At 39.7% G+C, this 12,631-nt stretch overlaps 1 long non-coding RNA gene across 2 annotated transcripts in view; it reads right to left on the bottom strand.

The window, feature by feature from the left end:
• The window catches only part of LOC144316188 (uncharacterized), a 64,661-nt gene that overhangs the window by 1,363 nt on the left and 50,667 nt on the right, over window positions 1–12,631 (bottom strand). Inside the window, exons 1-2 of one of the 2 annotated variants that reach the window (XR_013382037.1) lie at window positions 3,042–3,932; window positions 645–772 (exon numbers count right to left, since the gene is read on the bottom strand). This is a non-coding gene — a long non-coding RNA (uncharacterized LOC144316188). Of the gene's footprint in view, window positions 1–644; window positions 773–3,041; window positions 3,933–12,631 lie in introns of those variants that run through there. The other variant, XR_013382036.1, reaches the window with a different exon arrangement.

Below are 12,631 nucleotides of genomic sequence, written 5' to 3'. Positions count from 1 at the left end.
ATATGGTGAGTGAATGACTCAGTGAGAAGTGTCCATCATCTATTGCACGATTAAACAAGACACAGAATATTACATGTTGTCAGAACATCATGAAGTCAACATAATCTAGATTAATGTGGATGTTACTGGCTTGTCTATATCCAGAATAGATGGGAAATCTGGCATTGTCCCTGGCCAATGGAAAAAAAATTAGACAAGATCTGAAGCTAATGTTTTTTGATCTTTCCACACCCCAAACAGCATTTCTTCACTACTGTGGATTGGGAAGAAGGTAAGATTATTCAGAACACATGGAGTACTTGAGAAAAGAGAACACAAGATGCTAAAAACTCAACTCTCATAAACATAAAATTTGTGTCCTGCCAACATCAAATACAGTTTTTCCAAGATACAAATTTCATGGATAAATTCAGGGAACCAAAGGGACATTTGATCAGTTGGCAAATGAACTAATGCTGGTCCTGGATCCAAATTCTTTCCTCAAATCCTCACATCCAACCTCTCCCCCTACCCACAACCATTTGGGTATCCCATGGTGACAAATTCAGCCTTCAGATTCCTTCACACAAACTATCGTAACAAATCTTAATGAGAAGAGAAAAAAAATAGCAGAAACCAAAGTAACATATGAGTTCTTCTTTTACCTGTCTCCTGAATGGATTGAGTGTCTTCCTCTTTATAAAATTCTGCCCCAAAATGGTGCTGCATCATACATATGCAAGCAAAAGGAGAGTTGAGGCTGGGTGGGTCAAGTCATGAAGACAATGAGTTCCTTCAAAAAAAGAGAAATAAATTCTTAAAAAACAAAACAAAACAAAAACAAAAAGCCAGATCTGAGAGTCTGTAAAATGACATTCAACTGGAATCCCTTTCTTTAAACATAAACAGATGTATAATGTCCACCCACCCTCCAGTGGAATAATGCCTAAGTACCTAAAGGCAGAATGTGGCTAAATATCCAGTGAGAAATTATTTGAAAAGCCATATGGTCTAAAGAGCTACAGTTAAGATAATCAAATTCATTCTTTCATTCAGTAACATCATTGAATATCTATCTGCTTTGTACCCAGAGACGGTGCTAAAAAGTGCCAGGGTATTCACACAGATAAGAGGCACAGGCCCTGGAGAAGCTTATATTTTAGTGGAAGAGACAAGATAACAAAGAGGTACAACAACACTGAAGAAAGAAGGGAAAAAGGAAGAGGTAATGAGATAGTAGTATGGAAGAGAAAGTGCCTAAATCTACCTGGGGAATTCTAGAATGACTTTAGTGGATGACACTAACATGAATAATTAATAGTGGCATTAGCAACAATCATTATTGCAATTTTTATTGTTGTACCCTGGTGAATCTGGGGTGACACATAATGGTATGAATAATATGGGTAAAGAACATTAAAATAATCCCTCTTTGGGTTAGAAAGTTCCTTGCGTTATGTGAAGCACCTAAAACAGGCAGTGAAAAATTGTGTTTAAATGCTTTTCAGTGTTGCATAGGATATCACTGGATAACAGACCCCAGTCTCTTGACCCCAGGCCAGGTTATTATCCATAATATCATAGCACCCACCTACAATTAATCCCTAATCAACAGACTATGTAAAGAGGATGTTTTGATCACAGGGTTTTTAAAGATCTGTAATCCTCTCATAGCTTTCCCCTGCATATCTTCCCCTCCTCCATGTAGATGCTAAAAACAAAACAAAACCAGAGAGCAGAAATTTGGAACCCCATTTTTAAAATGTTGATTACTGAAACCCTAAGTCTTTTGGTATTATCCCCAGATCCCATAGATCCCAAAACCAGTAGGAAGCCCCACAGAATATGTGAAACAGGCCCAATTTTCCATGTTTTTTTTCCAATGTAGATCCCTAATAGGATTCTATTTTAAGACAGAAATCATACCAAAGTAGATAGTTTTCTACTGAATCAATTCTGCATAGCAAAAAAAGCACCACTGGTTTATCTGTTCTTTCAAGCAATGGAGGGTCTTTCTCTTAGCCTGATATTTTCCTGTATATTTTTGTACTATGATGTTGATGATGGTGATGGTGATGATTTTATTTTTTATTTGTCTTTTAAAAGTTGCAGGTAAAAAGTCATTAGAGGAATTAAACTTTCCAAGGGTTTTCATTTATAAATAAATAAAGCATAAAGTTAGGTAAGGATAACAGTGCTCTCAAAACATCCTGACATCTAATTCACTGAGGGAGTTTTTATTCTCATTTTACAAGTAAGAAAACTAAGCCTCTGGTAATTACCCACATTCACATAACTAATAAATGATGGAACTGAGACTCCAATTCAAGACTTTGGATTCCAGATCCATCTGGAATTTTCTCTAACATGAGATAGGGTGATGGGTAATCAGCAAAATCCAGCAGGTGAAAATTATTTATGGGGAAATTATCAAGAACTAGAACAAAATGGATTCAGTTTTTGTGTCAAGCTCACAGAATTAAAGCTGTATTCTTAACATCAAACTTATTCTCTATATAGGGCCATCATGTTGACCCTAGAGTTGGACCATTTTTACTGCTTAGCAAGGAGAAAAAAAAAAAAAAAAAAACTAAAAACAATTAGGAGGACCAACCAGTAGGAGAATGTTTGAATCCAACCATTTTGATAGGTTCAGAAAAAAAATCAGACTGAGCCATCCCTTGTGAGGCTCTCCTATTCATCTGACAGGGTTAAATTTGATATTGACTCATAAGATCATATTATATAAGATTCTGAAAACTTGGTATTTCCAATATGGCTGTACCTTCTAGAGTATCCTTCTGGCTGAAGAGGTGTACAGTCATGAAGGCAGAGGATGTTTTGCCAAAAAAGTATCATAAACTGCTTCGCTGTATTGAATTTCTGAATTTTTATAACATTTTTAACACTTGGTTCTTCTTTAGTTATGAGACATTGAGTTATATTTGAATCTTAAGCTATTCCACTGGTGCCAGCCATTGATCCATTTGTGAGCAAATAATCTGATATTTTCACTCAATAGGCAGGCATTCTGAGACGTATCGTGACCCAAGAAAACTTACTTTTTCTTTGACTTGTTAAAGATCTCATGCATCTCTTCAGAGAATTATTTATTTTCCAGGATCACTCTGACCTCAAACACTCAATTACCCAGAAAAAAAGCAATAATTGGCATTAAAAATGACTGAATCCACAGATGGCTTAAATGAACATTCTGGGAGTCACTTGAACCACTCACTATTCTCCAAGGAGCATTAATAACATAATCCCTAACTGTTGTAATTTAATTCATTATATACTACTGAATACCAGATATATGCAAAGCACAACACTAAGTGAAATAGAGTCTGAGGAATAAGGGGAGTGGGGGGAGATGGTTCCTGCTCTCAAGGAGTTCACTGTGTAACAGGAGACATTAGATATGCTTATAAAGAAACTGAAAATAAGTAAAAGTGCCATAATAAATGTCACAAGGTTCCAATCATCAATTGTTGCTCCTCTCTGCTACCATCAGATTGCCTCTAGCCACACACAAATACCCCATCCTACAGACCTAGATTGAATTAGGCATTACTATCTGCTATAATGAGGAGCATCAAGAATCTTCTGGCTGGGGGCAGCCCGGGGGGGCTCAGCAGTTTGGCGCCGCCTTCTGCCCAGGATAGGGTCCCACGTTAGGCTCCCTGCATGGAGCCTGCTTCTCGCTCTGCCTGTGTCTCTGCCTCTCTCTCTCTCTCTCTTTCTCTCTCTGTGTCTCTCGTGAATAAACAAAATCTAAAAAATAAAAAAAGAATCTTCTGGCTGGATCAGATTCTAACTCAGAATCAGTGTTCTCTTTTCTGAACCTGTTCTCCCTTCTGCTTTGGCCTGGCTTCTTAGCCCTGACCTTTCCTGAGTTCTTCTCTCTACCTGCCAAACCCTTAGGTTGTCAGTCTTGCTTTGCCTTATCCTGGGGGAATCTGTATCCTCCTGATTTCTGATTCTCTGCCCAGCTTTATTCTACTGCCAGATTGTAACATGGGACACACATATCTATGACACTGTCAGACTAATCATCTGGCTTCTGACTCCAGACCCTTTACCCTAGATCTACTTCACTCTTTGGAGTAGCTCTGTCTAAGCCTTTTCAAACCACACTTATTCCCTATTCCATATCAGATACATTGACAACACAGGTACATTGATAGGCAGTTAGATATGCAGAATAAAGTCACCGAGTAATAAATCTGATCCAGTTGCTTGAACAAAGATAATGGAACTAAATTATTTCTGTCAGAAAAATAATCGAATTAAGAAGAACCTTTTGAAAATAGGATTCACGCTCTGAACCATGAAAAAGATCAAAATCATCAAATTTAATACCCAAACAAAAAAAATGTGTTATTATGTAGAAGCAGACTATCTGAGAATTTTATCTCAAGTCCCAATATGTCATAAAATTGTGTATCTAAGAGCTAAGAAGGACTTTAGAGATTGTCTAAACTATATACTCAATTTTTTAAAAATCTGTAGATTACCATCGTTAGGGAGCCCTGCAAGCTCATTTATCCAACCCACATTTATTGATCATTTACTATGGGCCAATTTGGGCACTATAGCAGGAGCTATGAGACTGAAACAGAGAGCTGGTCCTCAAGAAGCTCCCAACTAGGTGGAAGGGGTAATCATGCAGCAGACAGCTATCATACAGTGTGATGAGTACTAGGTTAGAAACAAGAACGGTGTTCTATGGGGATTCAAAGGAACAAAGAATAGAACCTTATCAAGATAATTCAGAGTAGGAAGAAGGATTAGAAATGACTTGCTAGGGGGGCACCTGGGTGGCTCAGTCGTTAAGCATCTGCCTTTGGCTCAGGGCATGATCCCGGGGTCCTGGGATCGAATCCCACATCGGGCTCCCTGCAGGGAGCCTGCTTCTCCCTCTGCCTATGTCTCTGCCTCTCTCTGTGTCTCTCATGAAAAAAATATAATCTTAAAAAAAAAAAAGAAAGAAAGAAATTACTTTCCAGTAGAGGAAATTCATTCAGGGAATGAGCTAGAATGAGCCAAGTCACATGGGGTGAACAGGTACGTATGGCTGAGGTGATAGCATGTACAAGGGTAAGAAGGCATAATGTAGGAAAATTAGGAAAGGTAAGCAAAGACTGGATAATACAAATATTTATCTATTCCAATGAGAAAATTGGATGGTACCCTGAGAACAGTGAAGAGCCACTAAAGGATGGGGGGGAGGAGGTATATGATATTTGCATATTAGAGAAAAAATTCAAGTTAGCAGTAAGGATGGAAGGATGAGCTAAAGCAGCATGAGACTGTAGTAGTAGAAAAAGGAAACTGATACATCTGATATAGAGGAGTACATTGGGACTGTGTGAGCTCTATCCCAGGCCTAAATCAAAATGCTGAGAAATATATAAGAAAAGGAAGCAGCAACACCTGGCTAGTGTAGGAGCAAACAAGATGGGTCACAGTCTCTGATCAGACCCCAATTAACTTCTCACCCTCCTTTCAAGTCTTCAGAAGATCCTAGGAATGCAGGAACTAAGTTATTCATGAGACCAAGATATCTTTCCTCAAGTTTGGTACACTCAAACCCAACATTGTATGAATTTTCCCTCTTCCAGTTTGCCCATCCATGCCTGCCAGACTGTTGCTAGTCAGTTTCCCCAGGTTTGCAAGAGAATGAGAAATTATGCAGTGTGCTGAAGAACCTGGGAATACCAGATCTTACACGGGGTCCTGTTTTTCTACTTGCACCACTGAACTGGAGTTTACTGAGCAAAGAGACAATTACAGCAATCCAGATTAGAAATGACAAGGGACAGGGCACCTGGGTGACTCAGCTGATTAAGCGTCTGCCTTCGGCTCAGGTCATGATCTCAGGGTCCCAGTACTGAGCTCCACATTAGGCTCCCTGCTCAGTGGGGAGTCTTCTCCCTCTGCCCCTCCCCTCCTCTTATGCTCTCTCTCTCTCTCAAATCAATAAATAAAATCTGAAAGAAAAAGAAAGAAAGAAAGAAAGAAAGAAAGAAAGAAAGAAAGAAAGAAAGAAAGGACAAAGAACTAACCAAAGCAAAGGAGGTGTGACGATGACAGCGAACAGATTAGGGTGGCATTTTAAAGAAAGAATTGGTAAGACCCAAGAACAGTAGAGACTAAAGAAGGCTGAATGCTTAGGTGACTGAATTAGTTCTCTGATTAAATACCTCCCCTGAATGGAAGTAGCAGTGACAGAAAGGCTTTCCAGACAGTGAAATATTTTAAAGAAGAAAAGAAAGTTCTTCTTCCTGAGGGTTATAGATTCTCTGTTGGTTTTTAAAATAGGTTGCATTGATCATCTTCCATTTGATATGGCTTAAGGCTAATTTACCTTTTAGAAAAAAGAGATATTTTCACACAGTCCTTTCTAGCCTTGTGATTCTTCTGCTTTTGGGTTTTATGCTCTGTGTTAAATAAAACACCCCTATTATGTACTGACAGCATTTGACCCTGTAAAACCAGTTCCTGGGCATTGAATTTCTTATTACACGAGTATATAATCCACTAATGATTACCCCTTGCTTTTTGTTTCACGCTAAATCCAGGGACTTAGTATTAGGGTAGCAAACACATAAAATAAATAAATAAATATATATATATATATATATCTCCAACCAACCGAGTTCCTTCCAGGATTCAATACTATCTGGGCACAAGGTGAGCCTCATGATTTCTACCCAAGAATCTGTTACAAAGAAGCAATCCTGGAAGGCCTCTCCTGAAGCACTTGATTAATCCCAGGCAGACTGTGATGGAAAATTCTGTGCTGGGTTCCAGAGGTCACACAAAGAAATGCATATGTGTCAACCCCGAAAAAGTATCATCTGCATTCCAGCAGTAAACTGTTTTGGAAATGTCGTCCCTCAGAGGAGTTCATGCCAGACCCAATTAAAGTCATGGTAATAAAGAGTGGAAAGATGACACAAATGGCTAGAAATAATCGTAAGTGTTAGAACTGCAAGAGATGGTACACATGATCTAGTTGAATTCCCTCTTTATAATTGAGAGTTAGTGGCTTTAACAAGTCTCTCCAGATCTCCCAACTGCAGGTTCAGTTCTCTTCCTAGCACATATTATCACTTCATGGAATCCCAGAGTTGTGTGTAGCAATGCATTCTGGATGAGATTCAGAAACGCTCGCATGTGGAACTAGGCGCCCTCCTGTCCAGAGGTCATCTATGTACACCAGGCTATTAAGAGTAACTGTCATGGAATGTTTGTGGACACTCAGATAAGGATCTAGCTGCATCCTTTTACTGGTATGGGACCCAGGACCCCCATGGGAAAGAACTTGAACTGTGTCCATAATTGAGGTCTAGACAAATACAGACATTTCTGATAGAATGGGGAGGTCCCGAGGGAAGCTTTGCTCAAAAGAGAGACAACCAGGTCACTGAAGGAAAAGTTATCATAAGTATGGCGGAGTCTTGAGAGGAATAGACTTAGTATCAGGGACTGAGTGTAAGAAAGAGAGCAGTTATTCTGGGTACAATATAAGGATGTCCTTAAAACACTCTCCAGCTAGCCCCAACCAGCCCCCTGGGAGATCTATATAGCCAAGGCAGAAGGGAACTACATAAAAACAAATACACAAAAGAAATCAATCACTCAAAGGCATCTGCATTTCTGACAAGAAGACAACCTCTACAGAGGGCTGGATGATGAAAGTGAAAGATCTTACCACTGGGGAGCTACAGCACTGAGTCATGGGACCCTTATAATGGAGAGAACAGGTTTTCTCAACCAGCAAAAGACAAACAGAACAAAGAGAACAAAGATGGGCAGAGATGGAGAGAAGCTTCAATTGGACAGCAAAAGAAAGAACAGACACATCAAGGGAAGTGGAGGTTGAGTATATGTCTTCAACTCTGCCAAGGCATCTGGGGTCTAGCATAGTCAGCATGGCAGAGCTGTGCCAATCACACCAAGGTGACTGGTGGCACAGGCTCAGGCAGTCGTGAGACACAGCCAACAACACAGGGGTCATGAGGAGTACAGTGGCAGCACCCCATCAATCCATCAATACCAGTGGCAAGGTGAACCCGGGAAGGCGGCAACCTGTTTTAACCCAATTGCAGCACAGAGTAGGATAGAAGGACAGTAGCTGGGACAGATAAACTATGGAATTGCAGCCTCTTCTCACTATATTACATACACTTAGCACTTGCTTGACACTTATTATATGACAGCAAATACTTATGCTGCTGGTTGAATTCCCTAGGAGGAAGTCTTTTGAGACAGCAATTTATATACAGGTCCTCCTGGGATTGTATCTATGGGAACAGATGAAAGCAATCCTGAACAAAGGGAGAAACTGATCTGTGATAAATCACACTAAAATCTTCAGCCAATTCCACAGGAGCTCTGGAGTTGGGATGGCATTATAGGGTTGTCCCAAGCTGGGGCAAGGGGATGGGCCTTTATACTACTGTATCAATTGTGTGGGAATTGATAACTTGAGTGAGGTGACACTTATCAGAGGACAGCTCCTGGTGAGAGACTTCACTACAAGCCATCCATTGCCAGCTCCCACCAACTTGGGGAATAAGTGCTTTGGTCCTCAAGGAAGGATCTGGACAGCACAGCAAAGCATATACCACAATTTGTTACATAAATGAAGGGTACAGCTTGAATGATATGTGAGGCTCCACCATTTTTTAGAGGATTCCTAAAGCCATAGGAAATAGGATAAGGTTGAAGTCCAGCCATTTGACAGATGGGTATTATTGATCAGCAGATTTAAGGACAAACCATTCAAGTATCATCAGCAAGAGTCTATAAATGAATGGAGTCTTGGAGCATTCAAGCTCCTTTAAGACTCTGAGAGGTTAACAGAGTCATTTTAGTCCAAACTTCCACCTCTAGAGACTAGGTGTCTGGGTGCCAGGAAAGCACGAATGCTAGTTTGCTTACACCACTCAATGAAAAAAAAATGTGTTATGGATTCATGGGCCTATGAATCATCTCTTCTCCACCTCAGAACTCTATCCAATAATGGAACTCCTAACCAAATAGAGATCAAAGTATCAACTTCTTAATGGCTTGGAAAGCATTCAAAGATCCTCAAAGCAGGAGTCCCAGTAATTATGCTGGAGAATACAGCTTATACCCGATGCAAGTTGGGACTCTATTTTCCATCTTCAATATATTCTTTAGAATTTTCACATTCAGATGTGCCATGGGGTCCTACAGAGCAGAACCTGGAGACCCACCCTCATCTGAATAAAAAGCCTACATGTCTGACTCATATAGTAATTACTAGCCCGATAAAAAGTTTTATATGTTGACTTGCCCCTAGGAAAACATGACCTCAAAATGTCCCAGACTCTAACAAAGCAGACTGGTCTCTCCTATATGGAGAAGAAATCAGATCAAGAAAAAGGTGGCAGGGGCTAGGGTCATATTAGAAATTTCCCTCTTTGTACCAAGGTGGGTCATAGGATGGAAAGCATGACATTTTTCCCCAAATCACATGGCAATTGCTTGTCAAGCTCCCTCCTTAATCATCTCCAGGATGAGAGATACACTGTTCACTAGGAAACCTATTCCAGTTTTAAAATACCCTATTGTTTTATTTTGTTTTGTTTTTAAAGATTTTATTTATTTATTCCTGAGAGACACAGAGAGAGAGGCAGAGACACAGACAGAGAGAGAAGCAGGCTCCTCGCAGGGAGCCCGATGTGGGACTGGATCCCAGGACCCCAGGATTGTGACCTGAGCCAAAGGCAGACGCCCAACCTCTGAGCCACCCAGGTATCACCAAAAACACCCTATTTTTAAAAACTCTTCATTATTCTGAGCCGAAAACTGGTCCCATTTCATGTCTGTTCACTTGTTCTAATTTTAGGACACCCAGGAATATCTGTGTTCCCTTTACTAAATGGAAGATTATTAGACAGATAGACTCTCCATCCCATATGCTACTTAAGCATGTTGAACAAATCTCCACGATAATATTTATCCAATTTTGTTGTTAATAGGTGTGGTCCTAAAAATTCAGTTTTCTAGACCTCCTGCCATAGGCTGACTCAATAGGTCTGAGGGGGAGCCTGGGACTCTATGCTATTTAACAGGCACCCAGGTCACCCAAAGATCCTGCTTTTAGATACATAGCATTAGATTACAAGGTTCTGAAGGGTGGATATCTTATCCTACTTATTTCTGTATATCTGACACTATGTAGAAGGTTTTGAAGAAACCTTTATTGAACAAATTTTAAAAATAAACAAAAACAATGAATAAAGAGTTTTAAAAATAGCTATCATTAACAAATTATCTGTAAGCCTTTTCCTTTTCAGAATAAATGTATCTAGTTTTCTTCACAACAGACCCTTCATACTCTTGTCACTTTTCTCTGAAACACTACAGTTGTCAATATTCCTATTAAAATGTGGTATCAGAAGTCTACCCCATCTTCCACATGCAGCTGATTCAGGGAACAATTATCTCCCTTGATCAGAACACAAGAATGCTTGGAAGAGAGAGTAAGATTGCAATTACTCCTTTTGACAGCTAAATGATACTATTGGCCTACATTGTACTCATATTCAACTAAAACTTCTACAAACTACCCCCTGTCTTGAATTAAAGCAGTTGATTTTTTTAAATTAATTGTAGTACTTTCCTCCTACCCCTATTAAATTTCATCTTATTATTTTCAGGTATTGTTCCAGTCTGTCAAAAGACTTGAATCTTGATTCTGTCATCCATATTAGCTGTTCCTTCCAGCTTTGTGTGAAAATTTAGTAAGACATTTCTGTAAACATTTAGTAAAAGATTTTGTGTCTTCATTTCCAACCTGATAATTGAACTGTAAAACATGACAGGGAGAGGGCCAAGGCCAGAGACCTGAAGTATACCATTACAGATCTCTCTTCAAATGACACAAACCTCTTAAACGTTTGTGGGATGTAGCTATTGCACTAACTATAAACCTACCTAACTGTGCTTCATTTGGTCCTTACTTCCTCTTGGCAACAAAGGTGTCAAGAGAAGGTCCCAATGCTCTAGAAAGAGACTGGACTAGAACACTTGAATTTGTTTCACGCTCTACCTGCCATAAACTTACTGTGTGACATGTACTCAATCTTTTGGTCTTCCATTTCACTTACAAATGAGGAATTTGAACCAGGTGATTGCTAAGATCCCTAACCAGCTCTACTATTCCCCATCCCCGGTTTCTTTCTTTTTTCTTTTTAAAGATTTTATTTATTTATTCATGAAAGACACAGAGAGAGAGAGAGAGAGAGGCAGAGACACAGGCAGAGGGAGAAGCAGGTTCCATGCAGGGAGCCCGATGTGGGACTCGATCCCAGGACTCCAGGATCACGCCCTGGGCCAATGGCGGCGCTAAACCACTGAGCCGGGGGACGCCTGGGTGGCTCAGGAGGTTGAGCATCTGCCTTTGGCTCAGGGCATGATCCTGGGGTCCCAGGATCGAGTCCCGCATGGGGCTCCCTGCGAGGAAGCACTCTGCCTGTGTCTGTCTCTAATGAATGAATAAATAAATAAAATCTTAAAAAAATAAAAAAATAAATAAACCACTGAGCCACCCAGGCTGCCCCCATCCCTGGTTTCTTAATGAAATACGATACTTCCACCACTAGTAAACCCCTCAGAGAGTAAAAGAAGTTGTTTTGGCATGACTTGTTATTACTAAACTTCTACTGATTCCTGATGATACTCTTCTAAATTCCTAAAGCTATTTGTTTAATAATCCATTCTAATATGTTGCAGTCCTTGCTCCCCTCATGGGCAAATGGAAATCAAGAGGCACACTGAGGTACAGAATTTGCACTGAGGTAGAGAATTCTGGGAGTTGGCATGGGTTTAGAGCACCACTTACCTGCCAAGCCTTGAAAATGGGCATAGACAGATCCAGCCTTGACAGTTGTGGCAATCAACATCAAAGTCTCTCATCTGAAATTTTATTTTCCATTATAAAAGTTGAGATGTTTACCTCCCTCAAGTTTTCAACAATGTTCTGTTGTATCATTATTTCTCAAAGATCACTAATAGCGGTTACATACACACATTTCTGAGTTCATGGATTATTTCCTCCTGGTCTAAAGACTTGAATATATTTAAATTAGTTGGACGTCCTCTTACTTTCACTTACTCGTCTCAATCCCTAATTCTTTATCCTGTCTTTTAGTTTTTTAATTTCTGTTTTTAAATAGACAAGAGTGAAGAAAGTAAGAGTTAGGTAGGCCTGTATTATCCTCAACTTTTAACATTACCTCAACTACCTTTAAACAATGGAGCAACCATTTAGCATCTTTCTTGCTCCCAAATTCCATTTTTTCAATCCTCATTTTAATTCCTTTTTTCAGTCTTTCATGATATGATGATTTTTTGTAAGGTGTCTTTAAAATATGCATAAGAAGAAAGGCTGGACTTTTGTAGCAGACAAGGTAAAAAACAGAAAAGACATTAGGTAAAAGGAGGAACTCTGAGTTCGTGAATTAAGATCAAGCAGCTGTTTGAGAAGGCCATTTCCAAGTCCTCAGAGAAGCACTCAGGAGACTAAACAGCACAGAGGCCTTGAGCTTCAGAGGGCAGACCAATAAAGAAATGTGGCTACCAGAAATTAAATTCATTTAGTGCTCACAGA

The sequence above is a fragment of the Canis aureus genome, chromosome 6 (genome assembly GCF_053574225.1).
Source record: "Canis aureus isolate CA01 chromosome 6, VMU_Caureus_v.1.0, whole genome shotgun sequence".
NCBI classification, from domain to species: Eukaryota; Metazoa; Chordata; class Mammalia; order Carnivora; family Canidae; genus Canis; species Canis aureus.
This window is presented reverse-complemented; position numbering and strand designations above follow the sequence as displayed.